The sequence below is a fragment of the Papio anubis genome, chromosome 1 (assembly GCF_008728515.1).
Source record: "Papio anubis isolate 15944 chromosome 1, Panubis1.0, whole genome shotgun sequence".
NCBI classification, from domain to species: domain Eukaryota; kingdom Metazoa; phylum Chordata; class Mammalia; order Primates; family Cercopithecidae; genus Papio; species Papio anubis.
In genome coordinates this window covers 195,270,222-195,284,731 of record NC_044976.1, presented here as the reverse complement: position 1 = coordinate 195,284,731, position 14,510 = coordinate 195,270,222, and positions in this window count along the sequence as shown.

Sequence of the window (14,510 nt, the reverse complement as noted above, 5' to 3'; positions counted from 1 at the left end):
CCCTGGCGGTGCCTTCTGGGAAGTACTCTCTTCTCTATCCTCCAGATTCTCATCTTAAGTGGGTATTGAAACTTCTGCTTCCAACCATGATGAAATAACTGGAACCACGCTTTCCTTCCTGCCTTAAACAACTAGAAAACCGGACAAAATATGGGAAACAATGATTTATAAACATTGGACAACAGGTAGCATAGGTGTCATCTCTGAGAGAAGGGAAACAAAGTAAGCTCTTCAAGTTTCCCAGCTCTCTACCTAAAAACAGGAAAAACAAATAGAACACAGGTGTTTCAGAGTTTAGGAAGATCAAAGCAGCTAGAATTTGTGGGGCAGTGCCAGAAAGAAGGGAACTATTGGCTGGGTGCGGCGGCTCACGCCTGTAATCTCAGCACTTTGGGAGGCCAAGGCGGGTGGATCACAAGGTCAGGAGATCGATACCAGCTTGGCTAACACGGTGAAACCCCGTCTCTATTAAAATTACAAAAAATTAGCCGGGCGTGGTGGGGGGCACCTATAGTCCCAGCTACTCGGGAGGTTGAGGCAGGAGAATGGCATGAACCTGGGAGGCGGAGCTTGAAGTGACCCGAGATCACACCACTGCACCCCAGCCAGGGCAACAGAGCAAGACTCTGTCTCAAAAAAAAAGAAGGGAACTATTAAAAAGAGAATTTTGGATATTTGAAGAGATTCCTCCCTCTATTCTCCCTCTATTTCCCCCAGCTTTATTGAAGTATAACTGACAAGTAAAAACTGTATGTATGTAAGGTGTACATTGTGATGTTTTGATATACATATATATAGTAAAATGATTACCATGATCAAGCTAATTAACATATCGATTACTTCACATGGTTACCATTTTCTTGTGTGTGTGGTAAGAACATTTAAGATCTACTCCCCTAGCAAATGTCAAGTATGCAATACCGTATTATTAACTGTGGGAACCATACTATACAATTAGAGCTCCAGAATTTATTCATCTTGCATAACTGGAACTTTGTACTTTATGACCAACATCTCCCCATTTCCCTCCCTCTCAGCTCCTGGAAACATCATTCTACTTGCAGAATAGGCTGAGTACTGATCTGCAGTGTTCAGCAATGAGGAAACTACCCAGGGCCAGGGGAAAAAACACCAGAAAGGAGTAGGCAGGAAAATCCCTTGACCTCATATAGGACTGGGAATAGTTTGGGTTCCCAGTAGCCAGCGTGGAAAGATCTTATAATATAGGGCATTGTGTAGGGTCCTCAGAAGGCTATTGCCTCAACAATGGGGTCAAATTAGCGCTAGGCTAGTGGCTGCTCTGGGCCGCCATAACAAAGCTTAAAAGCAAGCCTCTTGTGCCTCTGCACTCCAGCCTGGGCGACAGAGCGAGACTCCGTCTCAAGAAAAATAAATAAATAAAATAAATAAAAGCAAGCCTCAGAAGAATCAAACCAATTCCAAATAACTTATCTTGTCCCAGAACAAAATTCTTGAAATATTCAAAGTAATACAACAAAGTCTATCACCTAGTAAAGTAAAATCCACAGTGTCCAGGAGCCAATAAAAAATTATCAGGCATGCAAAGAAGCAGGAAAAGATAAGCCATGATCAGGAGGAAAACCAGTCAAAAGAAACAGACCCAGAAAACACACAGATGATGGAATTATTAGACAAAGGTGTTAAAACAGTTGTTATACATATACTTCCTATGCTTAAAAGGTAAAGTATAAACATGATGAATAGGAAAATGGAAGATACATAAAAGATCCGTATCGAGATGAGTCTAGAGATGAAAAATTTAGTATCTGAAATTAAAAATAAACTGAATGACATGAACAGGTAGATACTACAGAAGAAAATATTAGTGAATGTGAAGACATAGCAGTAATTTTATAGAAACTACAGATGAAACACAGATTAAAAAAAGACTGAGAGAAAGTGAATTAGTGGGCTGTGGGGTAATATCTAGTGACTGAACAGATATGTAATTAGAGTCTCAGAAGATACAGCAGTTGGGAGGTAGAAAGAAAAAATGCTGGAAGAAATAATGGTCAAAATTTTTTCCACATTCGGCCAGGCAAGAAGATCACTTGAACCCAGGAGTTTGTTACCAGCCTGGGTAACGTTAGTGAGACCTCCTGTCTCTAAAAGTAAAAATAAATTTAAAAATTTAAAATAATTTTTCCAAATTTGATGGAAACTACAAGCTTACTGGCCCAAGAAGTTCAATGAACTTCAAGCAAAATAAACATTAAGGAAATGACACTGGGCCGGGCACAGTGGCTCACACCTGTAATCCCAGCACTTTGAGAAGCCGAGGCAGGTGGATCATCTGAGGTCAGAGGTTCGAGACCAGCCTGGCCAACATGGTGAAACTCTGTCTCTACTAAAAATACAAAAATTAGCCAAGTGTGATGGCACATGCTTGTAATACCAGCTACTACTCGGGAGCCTGAGGCAGGAGAATGGCTTGAACCCGGGAGGCGGAGGTTGTAGTGAGCCAAAACTACGCCACTGTACTCCAGCTTGGGTGACAGAGCGAGACTCCATCTCAAAAAAAAAAAGAAAGAAAGAAAGAAAGAACACATCCTAATCAAAAGACCAAAAAGCTGTGAAAAGAAAAAAATTCTAAAGGAGGTGGTGAGGAATACACCTTCTTCAAAGATTATTCAACTTTTGCAGCCTGATTTCTGCAAGTTTAGGAGAACAAGATTTGCTTTATTTTAACAAAAACTTTTTAGGCCAAACTTCCTGAGGTTTCTTCAGCAATACTTATGCTTCAAAAGCTTACAAGACAGCCAGGCGCCATGGCTCATGCCTGTAATCCCAGCACTTTGGGAGGCCGAGGCGGGCGGATCAGAAGGTCAGGAGTTTGAGACCAGCCTGACCAATATTGTGATACCCTGTCTCTACTAAAAATACAAAAAGTAGCCGAGCCTGGTGGCGGGCGCCTGTAGTCCCACCTACTCGGGAGGCTGAGGCAGGAGAATTTGCTTGAACCTGGGAGGCGGAGATTGCAGTGAGCCGAGATTGTGCCACTGCACTCCAGCCTGAGCAACAGAGCGAGATTCCATCTCCAAAAAAAAAAAAAAAAAAAAAAGCTTACAAGACATTTAATCTGTTTGCTTCTTCTATTCAGTACCATGTGCCAATCAATAGCCACAGCCAGGATTCCTTTCTAGAGAGAGTACTTAAGCGTATTTTATTTATCTCTTTTCTTTCATGCCCCAAACCGTCTTTTCTCAATTTAGTGTCAGTTGTCTTGAAACTATCTGAAACAATTGGGCATGATTGAAGGAAGATCTTTGTCTGACTGAAATGTCTCAATGTCAGTCCTCTGAGCTACAAGTCTTGTCTCGGCTATTACGGTACTGAAGCAGTTGGCTTTTAGGAATCTTTAAGTCCTCAAGCTTCTGGACTCTATTCCCTTCCTTTGCTTGCAAACCAGTAGATTCTAGTCTGAGCTCATCTCTTTTTTGAACATACCTAGCCAAAAACAGCCAGCAGCAGCCAACTCACAGTTACATTCTGGCTCATTCCATCTACCTTCCCTAGAAGTACCAGTACCATAAGAATTGTGTCTGCTTGTCAAGTTACCACAGCAACAGTTTTACCAAATATTTTGCCATGGCATAGGAAGAGGCTTCATCTTTCAGTCAATGATATCAGTTCCTAACCTCCTGCTGTGCATCTACTAAGCCAATCCCTATGTTTTAGGTGTTGGATTTCTAAATTAGGGTAAGTTAAGCTAGTTTATTAAACAGATCCAAAATGTAATAGTTTACACGCAATAGAAATTTTTTTGCAATTTACCTAACAGTTCAGAGACATCTAAGTAAAATGTTCAAAATCTGTAGGAGCAGGGTTGGGGAACAGGGGACTCAGCTCCACATGGTTACTGAAAGACTCAGGCTGCCATCTTCAACACATGGTTTCCAAAGACGCTCCCAGCATGACGCTCCCAGCATGACCCTCCCAGTCATCCAGAGAAGAAAAACAGCAAGAAGTTTTCATTGGTAAGGCATGAAATGGTTCACATCACTTCTCTTCCCATTCCAGCAGAGATAACTTAGTTGAATGCCACAAAGAACTGCAAGGGAAACTAACTATGAGAGTGAAGAATGGATTTGGTGAGACAGAGGGCCATCTCCATCATTAATACAGGCACTGTATCAGTCAGAGCTCTCCAGAGAAAAAGAAACAATAGGATAAAAAGACAGGGAGAGAGATTTTAAGGATCTGGCTCATGTGATTGTGGGGGCTGAGGAGTCTGAAATTAGTAGGGCTGGCTAGCAGGCTGGAGATTCAGGATAAGAGTTGAAGTCGCAGTCTTGAGTCAAATTCCACAGGGCAGCGATTTGGAAACTAAGTTAAGATTTCTACATTGCAATCTTGAGAATTCCTTCTGCTTTAGGAGACTTCAGTCTTTGCTTGTGAGGCCTTCAGTTGATTGGATGAGGCCTTCAGTTGATTGGATGTTATGAAACGTCATATGTGTTACTCAAAGTCTACTGATTGTAAATGTTTATCACATCTAAAAAATAACAGCACAGCAACATCTGGGCTGGTGTTTGACCAAATAACTGGGTCCCATAGCCTAGCTAAGTTGACACAAAGTTGACAATCATGTGACCATCACAGATAACCAAATATTGACAATGGTTACCTTTTAGAATCCAAAGTAAGGGAAGGTGCTTGAGGACAGCATAGGGAAGAGAGGCACAGATTTTTCCTTTCATTTTATACCTTCACAGATATTTGTATTTGTACCAAATGTGTATATTGCTTTCCCTTTTAAAATTGTTATTTTTAATAAGAAAGACAGAATTTTGTGGATTGAACATGTGAGACTGAAAAGAAAAAAGGCCTTTTTTTTTTTTGGAGACAGAGTCTCACTGTCTTGCTCAGGGTAGTGTGCAGTGGTGCAATCTCGGCTCACTGCAACCTCTGCCTCCTGGGTTCAAGCAATTGTCCTGTCTCAGCCTCCCAAGTAGCTGGGATTATAGGCACACGCCACCACACCCATCTAATTTTTATATTTTTAGTAGAGATAGGGTTTCGCCATGTTGGCCAGACTAGTCTTGAACTCCTGACCTCAGGTGATCCACCCGCCTTGGCCTCTCAAAGTGCTGAGATTACAGGCATGAGCCACCACACCCGGCCAAAAAAAGGCTTTTTGAAAAAGAGGATGAAGCAATGGGTAGCTAGGAGCACACTGACCCTGCCTCTTGGTCCTCAGACAGAGGAGCAGAGAAACAGCAGCGTCTGCTCAACAGGGCTGTGAATTATCATGGATTATCAGATATATTTGTGTAATTACATTGACATTTCCCTCATAATAAATTTAGGTTTTTAGTTCAAGTGGTGGGAGTATTCTATGATAAAATGGAAAATCTAGCAAGTCTCAGCAAAGAACAGGGACTGCAGAGAACACATTGAAAATTAAACACAGAGCAAAGGTGAGCCAGGAAGGAGGAAGGCTTCAGCTGACTGGAGACATGCGATAAGAAAGACAATGGTTCCAGGAGAAGAGGGACAAGGGGGTCAAAAGGTATGCCCGAGAGACCCTCCCAGATGTACCTGCTCTCTTTCTCTACTATTTTTAAGATTTCTCACCTTGTTGAGGGGGAAACAAAGCCTTTTATTGTTTTTTGTTGTTTTGTTTTTACATGGAAGTATATTGAGAGGCTTGAGGAGTGGCAGAAGGAGAGTCTAGGAATAAAAAGATGTAATAATGCTTGCTGTGCATTTACCAGGTCTGTGTCGTCATGCTCAACCACAGGTAGCCTCCTTTTGGCCCCATTAGGGCACTCATTCTTATTTATTTATTTTTGAGACAGGTTCTCATTATCTCCCAGGCTGGAGTGCAGTGGCACGGTCTCAGCTCACTGCAGCCTCAACCTCCCTGGGCTCAGATGATCCTCCCACCTCAGCCTTCTGAGTAGGTGGAACTATAGGCACCTACCACCATATCTGGCTAATTTTTGTATTTTTTGTAGAGACGAGGTTTCACCATATTGCCCAGGCTGGTCTCAAACTCCTGGGCTCAAGCCGTCTGCCCACCTCGGTCTCCCAAAGTTCTAGGATTACAGGTGTGAGCTACCGCACTCAGCCCAGGGGACCCATTCTGAAGTTTCCTCAGTGTGTGATCTGCTCTACCTGTCTCCCTTCCCCTGAACCGTGGATACAAAACACTTCATTTCCCTAAAAAGCAGGCAGGGCCAATTTTCGTCACTAGGTGGCATGCGCATATAAGCAGTGAGCTGAGTTGCAGAAAAGATGAAGGAAAACTAGAAAAAGCAAACCCATTCAACAACAAAGAAGGTACTTCAAGAATGAGGTAAACATATTTAAATTGCCTTTTTGCCATCTTTATCACCAACTTGCTTTTTTTGGTGCCCTACAACTTCAGGCTGGGTACTTGGTAGTGATAGAACTATCCCTGAACCAGGTGGCAGCAAAAAGCAAAATATGGACTAAGAGAAGCCAACAAGCCAAAGGAACTAAGGGCTTAATCACCCTTTTGGGCAGCCCACTTCTATCTTGAATGGCCTCTCTAAATCACTGTGCATATTCTTCAGTATTTTTATATTATCCAAAAGTCATTCCCCCCAGTTTTTTTTCTTTTTGAGACAGAGTTTTCTCTGTCGCCCAGGCTGGAATGCAGTGAGGTGATCCCGGCTCACTGCAACCTCTACCTCCCGGGTTCAAGCGATTCTACTGCCTCAGCCTCTCAGGTAGCTGGGATTATAGGTGTGCGCCACCACACCCGGCTAATTTTTGTATTTTTAGTATTGACAGGGTTTCACCATGTTAGCCAGGCTGGTCTCAAACTCCTGACCTCACATAACCTGTCCACCTCGGCCTCCCAAACTGCTGGGATTACAGGCATGAGCCACTGCGCCTCACCCATTTTTCCCTTTTCCCCGGTTTGTACAGCCCCTGATTTGTCCCAGTGTTTATCCCACATGTCTAGAGTAAATCATGACTGGACGAAGGTCATATTCCCTCACAGTAATTATTTTGAACACTTACTTTTTGTAATTAGATATTTGTTTGAGATTTATTTCTCCCCACCAGATTGGAGCTCCATGAAGGTGTAATTATGAATATTTTTGGTGACCACAGTATCCCCTGGCATACCGTAGGCACCTAACATTGACCAAAACCCTCCTAGCCTTTGCAAAGGCTTGCCTTTTTCTAATCTATGTTGATCCTGCCACCAGAGTGATCCTAAAAGGTAAATCTAGTTATACCACTTCCTGCTTGTAGTCAATGGCTTCTCAGAGATTTCAAACTAAACCCTTTTACTTATCCTGAATTGGCCTCACTACTTGCCACCTCCCGATGTGTCCCCCATGCTCCACCCATCCTAAATTACTGTTTCCTGCCTCTTTACTTTTGTGTACATTATTCGTTCTGTCTCAAATGCTTTTCCTTCAGCCTTTTTTTTTTTTTTTTTTTCCACCCAACTTCAATAAAGCCTTCAGAACTTGGTTTTTGTCACCTCTTTCAGAAACCCTTCCTGGACCTGAGTTAGATATCCTCTTCTATGCTCCTATAACACACTGTTCATCTCTACTTACCATACTTTGTTGGTTCATTCAAAAGCCATCCTATCTATACTCTAAGATGCTTGAAAGCAAGGTTTTATATTGCAAACTTTTGCTGACACAGTACCCAAAGTCTTCACCAAATATAATCAATGGTTTCCTTCTGTGTACCTACCTCATCATAATCATTAATGTTTATTTCCCTTCCTCCTAGAGGATACAAGACTATGTGTTATTATTAATCCCTTCACCTACCCTGGTCCTGTTGAGTTGCTCTGACATAGCTGAGAAGAATCACAATGGGGAGGTGATATTCACATCGATAGGGTGTTTAAGGATTGTGGCATATCAGTTATAGAGATTATGATCCCTGTACCTGTAGTCCTGTCATTTTTTAGTAGACATGAGTACTTTGTGTTATTTGAAATCTTCTGAATGTTTTAATTTTTATTGTGCATTAATAAATCCTATCTAGTGAGATAAGCAGGAAATGGGTTTTATTTATTTTTTATTGGAGGAGAAGGTTTAAAATTAAATGGTATACCTTAAATTATCGAGTGAACATGAAGCACAACCAAGACTAGAAGAAAATGAAATGTGTTCATCCACAAGTCTAGTGCTTTATCAGCAAGATTTTACTTGATAAAGCTTTCAGACAAATGAAAATAATCTTAAGCAAAATCATCTAACTCCAATCTAGAGTCATTATAAATTAATGATTACAGGGGAAAAGAGAAAAACAAATTGTCAAATGGTTTCTTAGTGTATATAGAAAGGATATGAATCTAAATTTTTTGAACACTTCACTAATCAACTGTTTTTAGTAACGTTTCCTTATAATTTACAAAGGATCTTTACATATATTATTCTCATTTCATTTTTGTAACAGTTTTATGAGTATGCAGGCCATTGCAGGAATTATTGTTCTCTTTGGTGGAAACCGACGCTCACAGTAGCTACCAGTTGTAAGATTTCTGAGCAGATTTCTACTCAACTCACCTTTGTGTCCACAACGCCCGTAGCACAGGGTCTTGCACAGAGGTCATGCTTTAAATGTGCTTGGTGAATGGGTGAACGAATGTATGCAATTATATCATGATACAAATGTCAGGTTCTTGTACTTTCTGGTCTTCCAGAAAGTATATTTGAGAAAAGAAGTCACACTCTTTGCTAATGCCTTTCTGGAACATTGGTTGTTCTTGATTATTTTCACCAAGTTATTCATTACTACAATATAGTCAAAATCTTAGATAAGTACACCACATCTAATTTAAAGTGGTCTTTGGTGCTTCAAACTTGACTTCACCCAAATTTCCTTATTCTTCAAGTTCCAAAGAGAACTTTTATTTTATTTTTTTCCAATGGGTTGCTGCCTGCTGCAACCCATTAGTGAGTGGTAAAATTAGTGGATTATGACCAAATTTTTTGAAGAATGAAATAAAATATCAAAGTGCATATAAGAGGTAAGTATTGTTTCATGGGACTTCTATATCTGGAATGCAATAATAAAAATGTATTTCTTACTGTGGGGTTGTGGTCAAAAAAGTTTGAAGACCACTGCACTAAAGTATTGCCCCATTTTGCTTAAAAATGTAAAATTTTCTCTAGAATGGAACAATTTGTCACCAGATCAAGCTTTCAGACTTTTTCTACTTTCTTGATATGTATGACCTGTTTAAGATCCAATTGACCGTTCAGCAAATGGCTGAAATAGCTATAAACCCAAAAATCACTTTTGTATTTTAAAAAACATTATATTTAAGGATTCCTGAGAAGCCAGATGAATTTTGGAGCCAAATGTAAGTTTCTGGGTTTTAAAATGTGCTTAGCCTCCATCTGCAGAAGGCCATTTGAAACTTGAAATATCATCTCTTAGTAGGCTTAAGTAGACTTACTTAAGAAGTTTATCCTCTTCCCGATTCATCTGGTTACGGTGGAATAATTTTTAAATTTCTTCTAAGATTCAAAAAGTCTTGTTAAAATATACTATTTAGACAATGAGAGTAATGTAGGAAAGCTTTGTCAAAAAATGGAATAGAGACAGTGATAATCATCTAAATGATACTCTGAAGACCCCAACTCGTCTTATGTAAAGACATTTTGAAGATCTTTTGCATGTAGGGTAACAGGTCCAGATAGGATTCAAGTTAAGCAGTTTTACATTGTAGCCCCAATGGAGACAGCCCTACTGGGTGCTGCAGTAGAAAGAGTGTGGACCCTGAAAACTAAGGATCTGGGTTCTTCCTGGTTCTGTTACTTACTGGTGTATGATCTTGGATAAATCATGATTTGTCACCATAAAGTGGAAATAATAAAAAGATATCCTATCTCCCTCATAGGATTCCTGTGTTTGAAGAGCAAATGCCTTCAACATGCCAGGCATAGTATCAATTGCTTTACAGAATCCATCAAGAACACTATGAGGTAAAAACCTATTTATCTGACATGATTAGAACCAGTAATTTGTAGGTTAATCTAAAAAGTTAATTACAGTTATGAAAAAATACATATACACATACTTTAGACATGTTTATTTTAACTTAAAACATACAAATATATACTTGTTCACTGTTGATGTAGGGCCAAGGCCTTTTCCTTGAGTATGAGTCTACTGATTGAAATACTGTTTTTTTCTCTGCATAAACCAAAACGAAACCCATCACCTCTGATTTCCAGTTTTGGTTTCTTTAAAGTGGAGCATGAATTAAAACACTAAGAAATAATGCTGAATCTTTCTAAATTTTTTGTTACTTTTATTAGTCTTTGTATTTCTCCAATGGCAATTATTTTTAGCAACTTTTTTTATTGTTATTCCAAGTCATTCAGCTTAATTTTCACAGAAGTAATCCTTTTGTATTCATATTTCATAACTTAACATATTTAGTCCATGTATTTAATTACGATAAGTAGGATAAATTATGTTACACAACTGACAGCTTATTTTTTGTATTTTTAGTAGAGATGGGGTTTCACTATGTTGGCCAGGCTGGTCTCACTGTGTTGGCCAAGCATGGTTGACAGCGTTCAGTGTGATGTGGATGCTGGTCATCAAGCTTTTCACAGGGAACTGGGAGGATCCATCTGAAGACTCAGATAAGTGGAAATCAGATAAGGGAGCTTTGACTGAGTTATTAACTCCATTTTCCAGATGAGGCTATTGAAGCTTAGAAAGTTAATTGTCCATTTTTAAATGAATGACTCATATATGAAAGGCTCTAACAGAAATACAGGGAGGAGAAATCTAACTCAACCATGTAAAAGGTGATGCTAAGTAGGAAAAGTAGGAGAAGAAAATCAGGCAAATAAGAGAAAGTACATTTCAGTCTGAGAAAACAAAGGTAGTAAAGTCCAAAAAGAACATGAAAGGCTGAGCACTGTGGCTCATGCCTGTAATCCTAGCACTTTGGGAGGCTGAGGTGGGAGGATCACTTGAGCCCAGGAGTTCAAGACCATCCTGGGCAACATAGTGAGACCTCATCTCTATTTTAATAAAAATCAAAAGAACATGAAAAATGCAGAATTTAAGAAATCTGCTTAGCTAGAGGACAAGATATAGTGGGGCAGGCAGGCGTGGTGGCTTATACCTGTAATCCCAGCACTTTGGGAGGCGAAGGCGGGCAGATCATGAGGTCAGGAGATCGAGACCATCCTGACTATCATGGTGAAACCCCGTTTCTACTAGAAATACAAAAATTAGCTGGGCATGGTGGCGGGCGCCTGTAGTCCCAGCTACTCGGGAGGCTGAGGCAGGCGAATCACTTGAACCCGGGAGGCGGAGGTTGCAGTGAGCCCAGATCACCTCACTGCACTCCAGCCTGGGTGACAGGGTGAGCCTCTGTCTCAAAAAAAAAAAAAAAATCATTCCCACAGCAAGATGGAGGGTGAATTGGAGTCAGGAGAACTAGAATAAAGGAGACTACCTGGTAGGCTATTGCAGAAAAATTAAGGGGACAGTGATAAGGATCTGAGTCAGTGTTGGTGACATCCCCACATGGTATTCTCTTCCCAGTAGGTCTCCTCCCTTTAGCCAACAAGTGTGAAGTGTTAAGGGGGCAATGTCACTGCAGAGCATGTCCCTGCCAGCTCCACTATTAGCTAAAAATTAAATTGTTTCTGGTAACAATTTTACCTGCCCATCTTTTCACAAATTATGGGGCTTATGACTGGGGTTAAACCCATAAGAAAATCTCCATATAGCTTAAATATGCTTTTTTGTGCAAAGCCTAGAAACCCATCAAAATGCTATATAAAGTAAAAGAGAAATCTCTAAAAGTTGGAAATAAAACAAATGTAAATGTATATTCTGCTGGCAATAACCTTAAAGAAATCATTCCAGATAACTTGAAATCTCAGTATTTGGACTGTGAACTCATAGTGTGATATACCTTACACAATCCTCCCTGTCCTCTACCCCACAAAAACAAAACTTAACCTATTTTCATTAACTATATTGTTGGTAATGTTTATGTTAATATTGTGAGACTTCTGAGTGTATATTCTTAGCTTATACTAATGAATAATTGTGTAATATTCTAATTATATCAGCTGGGTGCTGCAAATTGGAATTCTCAGTATAGTTTGATAAAGGAGACACAGACCAAATAAATTAAGTAAAAATTCTGTAGCCCTGAGTATCAGTATAACTTCGTGCTGTATTTTATATTAAAACAACAACAAATAATATCGATGTTAGTCCACAGAAAGGCCTAGAAACCTAAAAACCCAGTCTCAACATTCCTAGTGCTCTGATCGCAATCGCCAAATGCCATTTTCCAGTAAAGAGGAAACAAGCCTCTTTGAAGAAATTGTTTTCAAGTCATGCAGGAAATACACAAGATGAGCCTTAGAAATCTTGTTATATCACTTAGCAAGGATGCTACCAATGACAACGAGGGGCATGCAAATAGACTCAAGAGCCAAATGAAAGAGGCTTTCACTGGCCAAAAATGGGCCAATTTGAGCATTCATAAGAGAAATAGCTTCAGTGGACTGAAGTACATCAAATATATTTAAATGCATGAATAGATAATGACATACACATTAATTATTCACTATTGGAGGATATTAATAAACAGCTCATTATTTTGAAGACCAAGGAGTTAAGCATTTATTCTTAATTTTCTCCCAAAAAGAAGATGAGGGGAAGTTTCTATCTAGAGGCATTTTAGATCATAAATGAAGGAATACTAGAATTAAAATACCATCATTTTTAATACCTCGTTAATAAATAGATCAAAAACTGCTCACATTACAGAGACAACCAATAGTATGAAAAAACCAGCATGCAATCACCAAAATCCAAACTAAGAAAAACTCTACAAGGTAAACAACACTTCTTCAACAAATATATTGTAAGAGGGCAGAGAGATGCTGACAAACCAACAGGTAAGTGAACCCAAACCTGCAGCTTCAGCATCACCTGGGAATTTGTTAGAGATGCAAATTCCCAGACTCTATAGCAGGACTTACAGATCACCAACTCTGGAGTGGGGCCCAGCAGTTTGTGTTTGAACAAGGCTCTAGTGATTCTGATACACTCCAGTTTGAGGACCACAACAATAGAAGAAATTTAGGATGTGTATCAGCCAGCTGCAATATTCAGTACCTTATTTGGTTCCTTATTCCAAAAAACTGCCAAAACTTTTTACATCTATAGACAACATATAATATTAAGAAACTGCCCATTTTCTTAGGTGTAAAAATGGTATTAAGATTATACATATTTTTTAAAGCCCTAAAATATTTACAGATGATAAGATTTGCTTCCAAATAATACAGGAAGGGCAAAAGCAGGTGGGGTTACAGATGACACAAATTAGCTAGGAGCCAATAATTGTCAAAGGTGGAGGATGGGTTACCTAGGTGTTCTTTATTCATTCATTCTCTCCCTCTCTCGCTCTTTCTCTCTCTCTCTCTCTATATATATATGTATATATAATAGTATATTTTTGAGATTTTTTTATTCTAAAATTTTTTTTAAACTCAAACTGGAATAAATTAAAACAAAAGATTATGACTTAAGCAGAATTAATCCAAAAGAAGAGAAAGTATATAGTACTTTTACTTAAAGGGCAGTATTGAAATACATAAAATAAGTATAAATAGTCTGAAAAAAACCTACTCCATACTAGTTGTGGCAAAATGCTTTTGTTTAAGAAGTAAGCGAGATCTAGATGCTCTATCAATTGTCTGATGTCATTTTAAGTAACTGGCCCCATTGGAGAGAATGACTTACCTGGGAAGAAAGAGGTCCAGTCTGGTCAAGGGCATATGAATACCTACACATATTTGTTTTCCAATTTCCAAATTAGCTTAGCTTTTAGAATGTAACCTGTTAATAAACTCAGGTTTACCATCATTTTTAAAGGTTTACCACTTCAGCATATTATGATTGCAACCTGAGTAGACTAATGCAGATATTAGTAACGGCTGTTTTTTTCCCCCTAGACAGGAGACAGTCCATGTCTTACAACATAGGGAAAATAACCAAATTATGTGTTATGAGAGAGGTTCAGAGGCCTGTCTTGAAATGTCATCTCCAGTGATCTGGTGATGCTGTGGACCTAGAGTGTCATCCAAATAACTAGTCTTGAAATTTCTTCAGGACAAGAAATTTTTAAAAAACTAATTGTGAGGCTACAGTAGCCCTTAATAACTCCTTAAATTTAATTGTTGTGACAGGTTTACTTCCTCTGTAATATATCTTTGTTATTGTGCTTTTAAGAATAGAGTGAATATTCATAAGCAGAATAGTTCAGAAAAAAATTTAAAAGAATTTTTTAATGATATAGGGTGAATAGATGTAATCTCTCCTTTTTAACTTCTCCCTCTTATTTATTCTTTAGCATGGAAACATAATTTGTATATGAAAACCTGGTCCATAAGAAATCTGATTAGAAAGCACCAACTTCAAAGCCTCAGGGTATGAGCGATAGAGTGCGCTATACATTCTCACTTTAAAAAGGTGATGGCAGA